Source organism: Macaca mulatta, chromosome 13 (assembly GCF_049350105.2).
Source record: "Macaca mulatta isolate MMU2019108-1 chromosome 13, T2T-MMU8v2.0, whole genome shotgun sequence".
Taxonomy (NCBI): Eukaryota; Metazoa; Chordata; class Mammalia; order Primates; family Cercopithecidae; genus Macaca; species Macaca mulatta.
Window position 1 is genome coordinate 117,089,635 of NC_133418.1, and position 12,383 is coordinate 117,102,017.

The 12,383-nt window shown below is 41.8% G+C and overlaps 1 protein-coding gene across 17 annotated transcripts in view; it reads right to left on the reverse strand.

Moving 5' to 3' along the window:
• The window catches only part of LOC144333621 (uncharacterized), a 40,460-nt gene that overhangs the window by 20,051 nt on the left and 8,026 nt on the right, over positions 1-12,383 (reverse strand). For 5 of the 17 annotated variants that reach the window (XR_013402537.1, XR_013402535.1, XR_013402525.1 and 2 more), the window contains exon 2: positions 8,643-8,730. The exons of the other annotated variants lie outside the window; for them this stretch is intronic. The gene's annotated coding sequence lies outside the window, so the exon portion shown is untranslated. The remainder of the gene's footprint in view (positions 1-8,642; positions 8,731-12,383) is intronic. 17 annotated transcript variants of the gene reach the window in all.

The window sequence follows — 12,383 nt, forward strand, 5'->3', positions numbered from 1 at the left end:
GTAATGTGGGAAATAAACTTTTTTTTTTTTATCATTAAGTTGCTTGGTTTTTTGGATTGTGTAGTACTGGAGCAGAACAATTGGTACCAAAGAAGGAATTTATTCGTAACAATAACTCTAAACTATGTGACATTGACTTTAGAATGGACAATGAGCAGAAAGAAAACTCTTAACATTTGTAAGGATGGTGATCCATATTAGGTTGCAGTGAAACACTCAGGAAAACTGCCATCCATGGTAAGTTGGAAGACAAATCAGTTTGTAATAAGAGCATAGTTTTAGGCAAATAGATGGGAAGAGAGACTTTGGTAACATGGTTTGGTTGTTAATGGTTACATTGGACAAAGGTCAATGAAAAAGAGATGAGATCAGAAAAAAAATTGTTCAATTTACAAGCAGGAAGAAAAGGAATGGAAAGTTCCTAATTCAATGACTTGAAGGGTTGAGAAATATAACCGATTGTCAGTCTCCAAGCTTTCAGACTCAGATTGATGAAAATTCAGTCTTGAGGCAAGGAACAAATCAAGAAGGTCATTATCCTCTTTGTTAAACTACCAACATTTTACTGAATTACTTTAATTAGACACAATGTTTCAGGTATAAAGAGAATTGGCTTGGTTCTTCCATGAAACTGATAGGCTCAAAATATCAGCAATTAACTTTAGTGAAACAAAAATGCATGTCTGAAAAATAGTTTTGAATGTGATTACTGAAACAAAGTAGATTTGAAAGAGTTGTATTTTTGAAGATCCACCAGTGTGGTCTAAAAGCTACTGACCATTCAGGACTTAAGTTGAGGCTTGGGCCCCCAACCTTCTCTACGGAGAGAGCATGCTAGGAAACCTGTGCAGCCCTAAAGACAGGTATTTCCTATGGACCTCCTCATATGTGGTCAATATGGTAATTAAAAAGAAGAAACAATTTGAACAATGGCTCAAGAAGTAGAACAGAATCTTAAAAAGCAATGTCTGTCAGCAGGATTTCAGAGTGTTCATTGAAATTATGTAGTCCTTCCATCACTGTGTTTTGCTTGTAGGGAAGAAAGTAGTTTTTGTTTGTTTTGTTTTTGCGTTTTGTTTCATTGGGTTTGTTTTTGGTCAGTATATAGATCTCCAAAGCAAAAAGAGCTGCAGCCAGACCTGCCTGTGAAATAGTCATAAGCTCCTGGACTCTGAGCCTGACCCAGGAGTAGGCTTTGGATGGTTTCTTTTGGAGAAGGAGTGAAAGTATTTGCAATTTGAAAATAAAAAGTGAATGTAGTATTTGTGACCAGAAAGGTCACTGTTGATAGCTGTCTGCTGTCCCTCATGCATAGTGGACGCTTCCTTCTTCATTGATGAAGGGCATGGCTGGGAAAGCGGCAATGCCTTGGCTGAGAAGTGCATAGAAATCACTTGAAGAATCAATGTGGTGATTCACTCTTTATCAGATACATGGTTTGCAATCGTTTTCTTCCATTCCCTAGGTTGCCTTTGTAACCTGATTGTTTCCTTTGCTGCGTAGAAACTTTTTAGTTGACCTAGCCCCACTTGTCTATTTTTAGTTGACCTTGTCCCACTCGTTGATTTTTAGTTGACCTTGTCCCACTCGTCTATTTTTAGTTGACCTTGTCCCACTCGTCTATTTTTAGTTGATGTAGCCCCACTTGTCTATTTTTAGCTGACCTTGTCCCACTCATCTATTTTTAGTTGACCTTGTCCCACTCGTCTATTTTTAGTTGACCTTGTCCCACTCATCTATTTTTAGTTGACATAGCCCCACTTGTCTATTTTTAGCTGACCTTGTCCCACTCGTCTATTTTTAGTTGACCTTGTCCCACTCATCTATTTTTAGTTGACATAGCCCCACTTGTCTATTTTTAGCTGACCTTGTCCCACTCGTCTATTTTTAGTTGACCTTGTCCCACTCATCTATTTTTAGTTGACGTAGCCACACTTGTCTATTTTTAGCTGACCTTGTCCCACTTGTCTATTTTTAGCTGACCTTGTCCCACTCATCTATTTTTAGTTGACGTAGCCCCACTCGTCTATTTTTAGTTGACCTTGCCCCACTCATCTATTTTTAGTTGACCTTGCCCCACTCATCTATTTTTAGTTGACCTTGTCCCACTCATCTATTTTTAGTTGACGTAGCCCCACTTGTCTATTTTTAGCTGACCTTGTCCCACTCATCTATTTTTAGTTGACCTTGTCCCACTCGTCTATTTTTAGTTGACCTTGTCCCACTCGTCTATTTTTAGTTGACCTTGTCCCACTCATCTATTTTTAGTTGACGTAGCCCCACTTGTCTATTTTTAGCTGACCTTGTCCCACTTGTCTATTTTTAGTTGACCTTGTCCCACTCATCTATTTTTAGTTGACATAGCCCCACTCATCTATTTTTAGTTGACCTTGCCCACTCATCTATTTTTAGTTGACCTTGTCCCACTCGTCTATTTTTAGTTGACCTTGTCCCACTTGTCTATTTTTAGTTGACCTTGTCCCACTCATCTATTTTTAGTTGATGTAGCCCCACTTGTCTATTTTTAGCTGACCTTGTCCCACTCGTCTATTTTTAGTTGACCTTGCCTCACTTGTCTATTTTTAGCTGATGTAGCCCTACTTGTCTATTTTTCCTTTTGTTGTCTGTGCTTTTGGTGTCGTATCCAGGAAATCACTGCCAAAACCGATGTCATGGAGCTTTTCTCCTATATTTTCTTCTAGACATTTTACAGTTTCAGGTTTTAAACATTTGTCTTTAATCCATTTTGAGTTTTTTGTGTGTGTGTGTGTGTGTGTGTGTGTGTGTGGTGTAAGATATGGATCCAACCTTATTCTTTGGCATGTGGATATTTATTTTTCCCAATATCATTTCTTAAGGAGACTGTAATTCCCTCATTGTGTGCTCTTGGTACCCAGCGTTAAGACAATTCCAGAGCAAAGACATGAAAATTCAAAATTTGAAATAGCTTTTAAAATGGGCATAGTACCTGAATAGAGATTTATCAAAAGAAAACATACAAATAGGTAACAGGTACCTGAAAAGGTGCTCAGCATCACTAATTATCAGGGAAATGCAAATTTAAAGCACACCTGTTAGAATGGCTATTATCGAAAAAAGCAAAATATAACAAGTTTTGGCAAAGAGGTAGAGAAAGGGGAACCCTTATACACTGTTGATGGGAATGTATGATGGTACAGCCACTATGGAAAACAGTTTGTAGATTTTACAAAAAAAATCAAAACTGAGTGACCATATGATCCAGCAATTCTACTTCTGGGTATATACCCAAAAGAAATCAGGATCTCAGGGAGATCTCTATATTCCCATGTTGATTGCAGGATTATTTACAATAGCCAAGATATGCAATAAACTCAAATGTTCATGAACAGATGAATGGATAAGAAATTTTCTATATACATCCTATTGAATATAATTTAGCTTTCAAAAAAGAAGTGAATCCTGCCATCTGTGACAACATTGGATGATCCTGAAGGACATTGTGCTAAGTGAAATAAATCAGGCACAGAAGGACGAATACTGCATGATTCCACTTAATGAGGTACCTAAAATAATCAAACTCAGAGAAGCAGAGAACATACAGTGGTTACCAGGGCCCCGGGGGGAAGAGAAATGGGGGATTGCTGTTTAACTGGCATAAAGTTACAGCTATGCAGGCGTTTTGAGCACTAACGGTCTGCTGTACGGTGTAGAGCCCATACTCAACAGTGCTGTGTTATGCACCTGCAAATGTGTTAAGAAGGTAGATCTCATGTTAAGTGTTTTAAACACACACACACACACACACACACACACACACACACACGGACCCAAGGAAGCTTTGGGGGATGATAGTTATGATTATTGCCTTGATTATGGTGGTAGATTCACAAATATATGTATGTGTCCAAGCTCATCAAATTGTATACATTAAATATGTGCAATTTTTGTATGTCAATTATACCTCATAAAGCTTTTTTAAATTAAATTAAAGAAAGAAAGGGGAAAAAGAAAGAAAAAGCAAATGAATTAGTGTGTGGTGAGCTATGCTCTTTTTGCATCTCAGCTCTTGTGATTACAGAAGCGTGCATTGAGACAGCACCTCCAGGAGCCTGGATTCCTGAGTGACTAAGAGTGATCCTTACTGACCAGCAACACATATGGGGAGGGGTGGGGTTAAATAACTTTGCCACCCTCCAACCAGGTCAGTTAGCTTCCGTTTGTCGGGTTCCCCTGTAGGTCCCATCCTATTCTAACTGATCCACCTTATTACCACTCATGACATCCTACACATTCTCTCTCACCAGTAAGTATATCATTAGTTTTGTAACTTCATACGTATTGGAGTGAAAAACAGTATTACTTCATCACGTAAATATGCTTCATGAAGGATGCTTTTTTTGTTTAGGAACTTGCACAGATCAGACACTTAGAGACAGCAAGCAGGGCCCTAAGAGCGTGAGTTGGAGGTGCAAGAAGAGATGAAAAAAATGGGTCATTATAAACCACAAGCTGGAATTGGGGGCTCATTGGGAGAGCACAGAGATGAGCAAAGCTCTTGAGTAATTTATCAGATCAAGCTGGAGATGCCAGAAAAGGAAGAGAACTGTTCCAACTACAGGGAGTTTAATGCTCAGCTCTAAGTCTCTTGGTTGGAACGGTAACCACCTCCCCTGCAGGGCAGCATCAGAGGAGTTCTGTGAGAGGAGCTGTTCTTCCAGAGAGTATCAGGCCTGGGCTACGTGTCCCTGCTTGCTTTCAGGGACATGTGGAAGAACAGGCCCCCAACAGAAAAGTAAAGAATAAGAACACCTTTAGAAACCAAAGGTGAGGAGAAGAGCTAAAATTCCCAGGACTTACAGAGATCTTGAAAACAAAGGGCTTCTCATGGTTGATGAGATGGGCATTTGGGCAGGACTTCTCTGGATCTTAAGGGCGTGGTGATCCCAGCTGGTATCTATCTGGCTTACGTTTATTTGATGTATATATCCCCTCCACTATTCTGCAAGCTCCCTGGGTGCAGGGCTGGGTCTGACTTGTTCAATGTGTTTGTTCCCATGCCTACTACAATCGCAGGCATAAAAATAAGTGATGAACAAAAGGCTTAAGAAATGAACAAATGATTGAATTATTTACTTATAAATCTATCTTCTCCACTCGATTGGGAGTTTCAGAAAGGCAAAAGCCACATCTCATGTCTCTCAGCATCCTTCTAACCAGGGGAAGTGTCAGTGTTTGGGGATGTATCAGTCTGTTCTCACACTGCTGTAAAGACACTGGGACTGGGTAATTTAAAAATAAAAGAGGTTTAATTGACTCACAGTTCCACATGGCTAAGGACGCCTCAGAAAACTTACAATCGTGGCAGAAGGCAAAGGGGAACCACGGCACGTCTAACATGGAGGTGAGAGAGAGATTGAAAGAGCGAGGAAGTGTCGCACTTGAAACTCTCAGCTCTCGTGAAAATTCCCTCACTCACATGAGAACAGCATGGGGGAATCCTCCCCCATAATCCAATCATCTTCCACCAGGCCCCCCCTCAACATTTGTCTGGTGAACTTCCTTGTATCTTCAGAACTCAATGTCTTTGCCTGGAAACACGGATTGCTATCTCTGAAATGGAAAACAAAGCAAAACAACAGCAACAACAAAAAGAAACAAAAACACCAGTGAAATAGAAAATTATGGCTTTTGAGGTCAGATGGGGTTCAAATCCTAGCTCACCCCAGTACAATCTCAGGAATGTTCCTTAACTGCTTCAAGGGATATCCCTTTAAAAGAAGGATAGTAATATCTGCACTGCAGTTTTGTTAGCACAATTAAATTAGACACTATGTTCAAAGCCCTCTGCAAAGTGTCTGATGCCTGGTAGATGTGCAATCCATTTTGGCATCTCAATAAGGGCCTAATGCCACATCCAGAAATGAGAAAATCTCATCCCCAATTCCACACAACTTTGGCATAGTAAGTCCTCATATTTGCAAACCCTTGTTTGAAAATGCATTCTTTTCACTGCCACTGGGAGAACATTCTTAATATGTTACTACTGCCATCTTGATTACTGCCTAGCAAAGGTAATTTAAGATTTCACAATTGTGATGGCATCCTTTACTCTGAGCAAATCATGGATTCTCAAACAGACAGGCAGACAGAAAGGGGAAAATGGATTGTAAGAAACTTGGAGCATTTTTGAAACCTGCACTCCACAAATCAAAACAAAGAAAAATACCCTCTCTATGGAAACTGTATTTATTTGTCTGAGTTCTGGAATCGGAGAGATTACATGGGGAGAGAATGAGAATGGGATGGTATTACCATTCTATAATGTGTTTTGGAGTTCACAGCTGGTTTTCAAAAAAAAATTACATTTATGACATTTAGATTAAAATTTAGTTACACATTAGATCTAAGACCAAGCATGATGGGTTCATTGCCATCCTGGACTACGGCAGAGCTGAAACATTTAGCCACAGGTAGGTAACTAGGATTGTTGCAAACGATCATCAGTCCCACAGAAACTTAATACCATGAGAAAGCTTGCAGTGTGATGCTGTGAAAATATTAAAGGCCTAGAATCCCAGCTCAGTGGCCTGTTCCCAGGGGAAGTCTAGTTGTGGGTCTGATATCACCAACCACAGGCTGCAAAACTTTTTCTTTCTTTGGGATCTGGGAACCTAACCAAAATTAAGGCGATACCATGCAGGCTGTGGGATACCACAGAGAGCCAAGGGATTGGCTGCAGCCTAAAACAGGGAAGACACTTCACAGACACAGGTGGGAGGCCATTACTCACGACATCTGAGCTAGGAGCAGGAAGTGGTGGGTTCTTCAGAAACACAGTTATTCTCTCGTGGTTAGCAAAGTTCAGAGATGAGGCTGTCTGCTAATTAAAGAAGTTAATAGGAAACCTACCCCTCATTCCTTGTCAGATCCCCCAAAGTTTAGAAAGTGAGGCCCTTCAGGCAATGGGCTTCACTATCTGGTGCAGTTTGCTGTACCTCTTGGCCTGACTCAGAGATAGGGGTAAATGAATGTTGGTTTAAAAAAAATGCATAAATGCATTTGGATTTAAGAAGATATCTTTGGTGTTCATATGGCATATCTTCTTTTGTTTAATCAGCAACTTCATTATAATCCTGCCCCCACTGAAACCTTTAATTGGCTCTCCATTGACTGTAAGATGATGCCAACCTCCTTTCAGCTGATATATTCAAGCTCCTCCACGGTCTGGCCTCTGGCACCCCAGCCTCATTTCTCTCTGTGCTTTCTCTCAGATTCTCCATACATGACATGTGAAAGTGCTTGCATTTCATGGGTCAAGGTGCTTCTGCACAGACCCATATGTTTTCATTTGCAAAGATGCAAGTTTCTGCTCATCATTCAAAACTGAACCGAGGAATCTCCCTCTCCGTGCTGCCTTCCCTAACTTTTGCACACAGAACTGATGCTTCCTTCTTATGTAGTGAAACTGTACCTGGTACACACCTCTACAACAGCCCTTTGCATTGTATCATGGTCTATACATTACCTTCTTTCATGGCCTGTGGTTTATCTGAGGAGAAGGAATCCGTCCAGCTAATGATGAATACCATGATTGGGGCACTTAGGAATGCTTATCTAGGGGCCTCCATCTCACTGTGAGACAGCAGGAATTCTAATGGCTGCCACAGGCACAGCTGTGGGGTGTTGTCCTTTGCAGCCAGGTACTCAGGTCCTAGGAGGATGGAACCACACAGTGCTGCAACCCCTTTGCAGTTGCCCTTTGTGCCTTGTGATTTCAGCAGAGATATATATTGACATTTGCTGGAGAAGAGTTTTCAACAGTCGCTTCAGACATTGAGTGAAAAGTTGTCAATTTACAGCCAGGACAGCCCCAAGTGTTAGAAATTAACAGACTCAGCAATCACTGGACGCAGTGGTTTTTGTGGAGACTGTCTTGCCCTGACAAAGATTATTGAAGCAAGACTGAAGATGCATAAATATTCCATTAATAAGGTCCTGACTGCAGGGGCCGTTCCTGCAACACTGTCTACGATCTTGTTTTCCAGGTGCTTCTTTTCATGCTAAGCTTGCATCATCATCAGAGCCCTTGATGAAGGACGGCGGGGAGCTTTGACCTGGTGGACACTTCCCAGAGAGACTCTTTTAGGGCTGCTCTGGTCCCTGCTAGACGCCCGGGCTGGTGTGAAGAACACACAGAAAGAGGAGCCCGCCCTGCTGTCTTTGGACGGAGCCTTGCGACTGGTGAAAGATGTCTCCATTTCTGTGGCCAAGAGAGAGGTGTTGACTGGAGATTCAGTCAGGGTGTGCCCTGCGACTGGGGAGCGCACCAGCGAGGAGACTGCTTCCCTGGGGAAGGCTTGGATCTGGCACTGTTATCACTAATCAATTCGGAACTGGTTGGTTTTGTGCCTTGGCACTCTTGGATAAATTTGTTTATTGGAAAAGAAACCTGGGGGAAAAGTGTGTCTAATTGAGATAGAAATTTACCATCAAGTAAAGTATTAGGTTGGTGCAAAAGTAACTGTGGTTTTTGCAATTACTTTTAATACATTTAATCCTTAACGAAGCTGAAATGTCACACAGAATAAGAATAAAAGAAGAAAATGGCAATAGCAAAAGAACCAAGCAATACACATCTAAGGCTAAGTGACCCTGCTTACCATTAAATCCTTATTCTAGGTTTCCAAATACTGTGGACATATCATACAGAAGCATGATTTCAAAAGCCAGTTTCGTTTCTCCATTCATCTGAAATAGAGACCATAAAATCAGGTGGTCTAAGGGAAGACTGAGATAGGCATGGCCTAGGATGAGCCATAGCCTGGGAGAGTTAACATAACAATCTGATAAAATGCTGTTTCCTTCCATCTGGGTGCAAAGAAGTTCATCCTCAGAGATATGAAAATCAGTCCCTCTGCAGCTGCATGGAGAGTCCAGGAAGAGGTTTCTCCTTAGCTCCCCTAGACCATTTGTTTTCTGTATTTTTTGAGACAGGATCTTACTGTCACTGCCCAGCCTGGAGTGCAGTGGCACGATTACGACTCACTACAGCCTCAACATCGCCAGCTCAAGCTATGTACCCACCTCAGCCTCCCAACTAGCTGGGACTACAAGAGTGCACCATCATACCCAGCTAATTTTTTCTATTTTTAGCAGAGATGTGATCTCTCTATCCCCCTGACCATTTCTAAACAGCAGCTCGACTACTTTTCTTTTCTCCTTCCAACATGTTCGATGGGCCGTATGAACAGAATTACTCACAACGACCTCAGCAGCCCTCACTCACTCACTGTAATCATTGGGTCCTTTGTGTCGACTCTAGTTCTTTGCCTTTCAGAATCTGACCTGAATGGAAGCTCTCTGCAGCCTGACTTGCAGGCCTCGACTCCACCTGCCTCCTGCAGAGGGGATTGCCAGCATTGCTCCTCACTGAGTTTTTGCAGAGTTGCCTTAACATTTTTCAGATACTTTGTTTCAGGCACACAACATACATGAAGTTGCATTTCCTTACTTAATTCTTATTGAATCAGAGGCATAGAAACGCAGCTGAGCTCATGAGCTGATTTACAGGTAAGCAGAGCAGTATACCCAGGTTTCTGACTCTGAAGTCCATTCTCCTTAAATACTGCACTTCCTTATTCTCCTTCTTCTGTTCCTGCTCCTTAAACTCCAGCTCTTCCATATGACAGCCACTGAGGCAGGACCAGTCCCTATCCCCACCCCATAATATTTCTCAGCAAATACATAGCCCCAGAGTCAAACACAATCAAACAACACTTTTCATAGTAGACAATATCTGGCAAATTTCACTCTTACCTCCTTAACACCATGCTGTTACTCTTAATGTAACAATTGAATCACTTTTACTAACTTTTGACTAAGAAGTCTGCTTTATCTTTGCTAATATTAAAGCAATGCTTACTCAAAAATCATGAAAAAATATTGAAAATGCAGAAAAGAAGGAAAAAAGTCACCCTCAGAACGCCAATCCAAAGTTAATGACTATTTCACATAAATTACATGTTTTGTAGTCATGGCAGGCACAGATCTTTCTGTGTCAAGGTGGCCCATGGGCTCTAGGGGCTCTAGATCACCAAAGCCAGTCACCCTCCACTGAGGACACTGTTTCTCTCCCGCTTTAGTCTCCATAAAAAATTAAGTGTGTACTATATAACACATGATTTAAAAGCCCACTTGTAGATTATGAATTCCATACCATCAAAACATCTGACATAGATTTGCCTCCTGTGAAGTCCTCAGGAAATGCTGTCCCCATTACCCCATGTCAAGGACTAGGGTCAACCCCCAGACTGGACTGGACATGAGTGTTCACTTGGAAGATCTCTGAGAATCAGCAAACCAAACAATTTTTTTAAATGCCCACTCTCTGCCAAGTGTATTGATGAGGGATCTTAAGTTTTATGAGAAGAAGGATTGGGTCTCTCTTATTCGATGTTGTTTCTCTAAGGCCTAGGACTGTTTCAAATACACTAGAGTCTTTAGAAAGTACAAGAATTTAGTCAGGCACAGTGGCTCACACCTGTAATCCCAGCACTTTGGGAGGCTGAGGTGGGTGGATCACGAGATCAGGAGTTCGAGACCAGCCTGGCCAACCATGGTGAAACCCTGTCTCTACTGAAAATACAAAAATTAGCTGGGTGTGGTGGTGCTTGCCTGTAATCCCAGCTACTCAGGAGGCAGAGGCAGGAGAATCGCTTGAACCCAGGAGGTGAAGGTTGCAGTGAGCTGAGCTCGCACCACTGCACTCCAGCCTGGGTGACAGAGCAAGACTCCATCTCAAAAAAAAAAAAAAATAGTACAAGAATTCATTGCATCTTGACCACAACAAATCCATAAGAGAAGCATTTCTAAAGGCATTAAAAGATCTGAAAACTAAGGCCTGTAAGAGTTTAGCAAGCTGCCCAAGGTTATGTAGTATATGGCACAGTTGCCATTGAAAGGCTGTTTGATTTCAAAGCCCATCTTTTCTTGCACAATGCCGTTCTCCTTTTTTCCCTGTCAGTGCCTTTGATATACCGATAAATGGTTTCACATACTCTGATGTCAGTCCTAGCAAAGAAAAAAGTATCCTCAAAAAGGCCTTATTCTAGTCACCATTGATTCATCCCTTTCTCAATTTGATGCCAATTTTCCTTACATGCTGGATTTCCTGACCAAGCATTTTGTGTAGATACTGGTTTTTTCTTCTGGAATGTTCTAGACAGTACTCTTTACATTTAAAAAAAAAATAAAATATATAGTAGTTTCTGATTCTTCCATCTTTATCAAGTACTTTAAGCCACATGAAGGGGTTTGAACTTGATCCTAAGAGTAATGAAGAATTCCCAGGCAAATGTTGATGGATGAGTGACCTTATCACATTTGCTTTTAAAAATAACTATTTATTAGAGAGATGGAGAATGGATTGGAGAGAGGCAAGCCTGGAGTCAGAGAAACCAGTGAAAAGAATATTGTGTGACTCCATGGAAAGACTATGTGTTTTAGGTAAGGAATCTACTCTTTCCAAAAAGAAGTCTGACACTTGTCCTCAGGTCCTGGGAAGGAATCTCTAGGCTCTGGGAATACTGTGCCCAATAGGAGTGTTTCTGTTTGTTCGGGGGCCTTGGCTCACACCTGGAGGATCTAACAATGTGATTTCAGGTGAGGGCTTTGGGTCGTGAAGTCATCCCTCAAGGGACTAGAGACTGAGATCAATGAAAGGAGAGGCCAGTTAGCTTCATGCGATTGAGTACAGTGAACGCTTTGGACACCAAAGCTCAGGGGAACTTCCCTGGATGGCAATGCTCTCTGCATGTTATCACACATCTTACCTGAGAACTAAGGCTGCCCACCATCCACCAGAGGGCACGCCAGCAGCTCCACGTTTGGAACCCTGTTGGACTGGTCCATGCACTGCTTCCTGTGGCTGACTTTCATCTGTGCTGGTTACCTGTACTCAACTGCAACTAAGGGTATAACCACTTTCAGTGAGTTCTGTGAGTACTTGCAGTGAAGTATCAAAATGAAGAGTGGTCTTGGGAACTCCCAAACATGCAACTGGTGTTGAAGGTAGGGAAGCCTTAAGGACTGTTCCTTAATTTTGCAGTTGGTGTCAGAGGTGAGGGCAGACTTGGGACTGTTCTCTCAAACTCCACAGGGGTCCAGACCAAAGGAGCAGAAGTGGAAATGGAGAGGAGTGGGGGAACCCAAGAGATATTGGTATTCAGAAGCTGCTACAGCAAGGTTCATGGATGGCTGGACAGGTAAAGGGGAGGCGGAGGAAGATTCCTTAAGAACATCATTTAGATTTCTGACTCGGCCACTAGTTGAGTGGTTTGTGATACCCACTTGACTTGATTTATGTCTTCTAAGACATTTTACTCTTAATGCTTAGAAAAGTC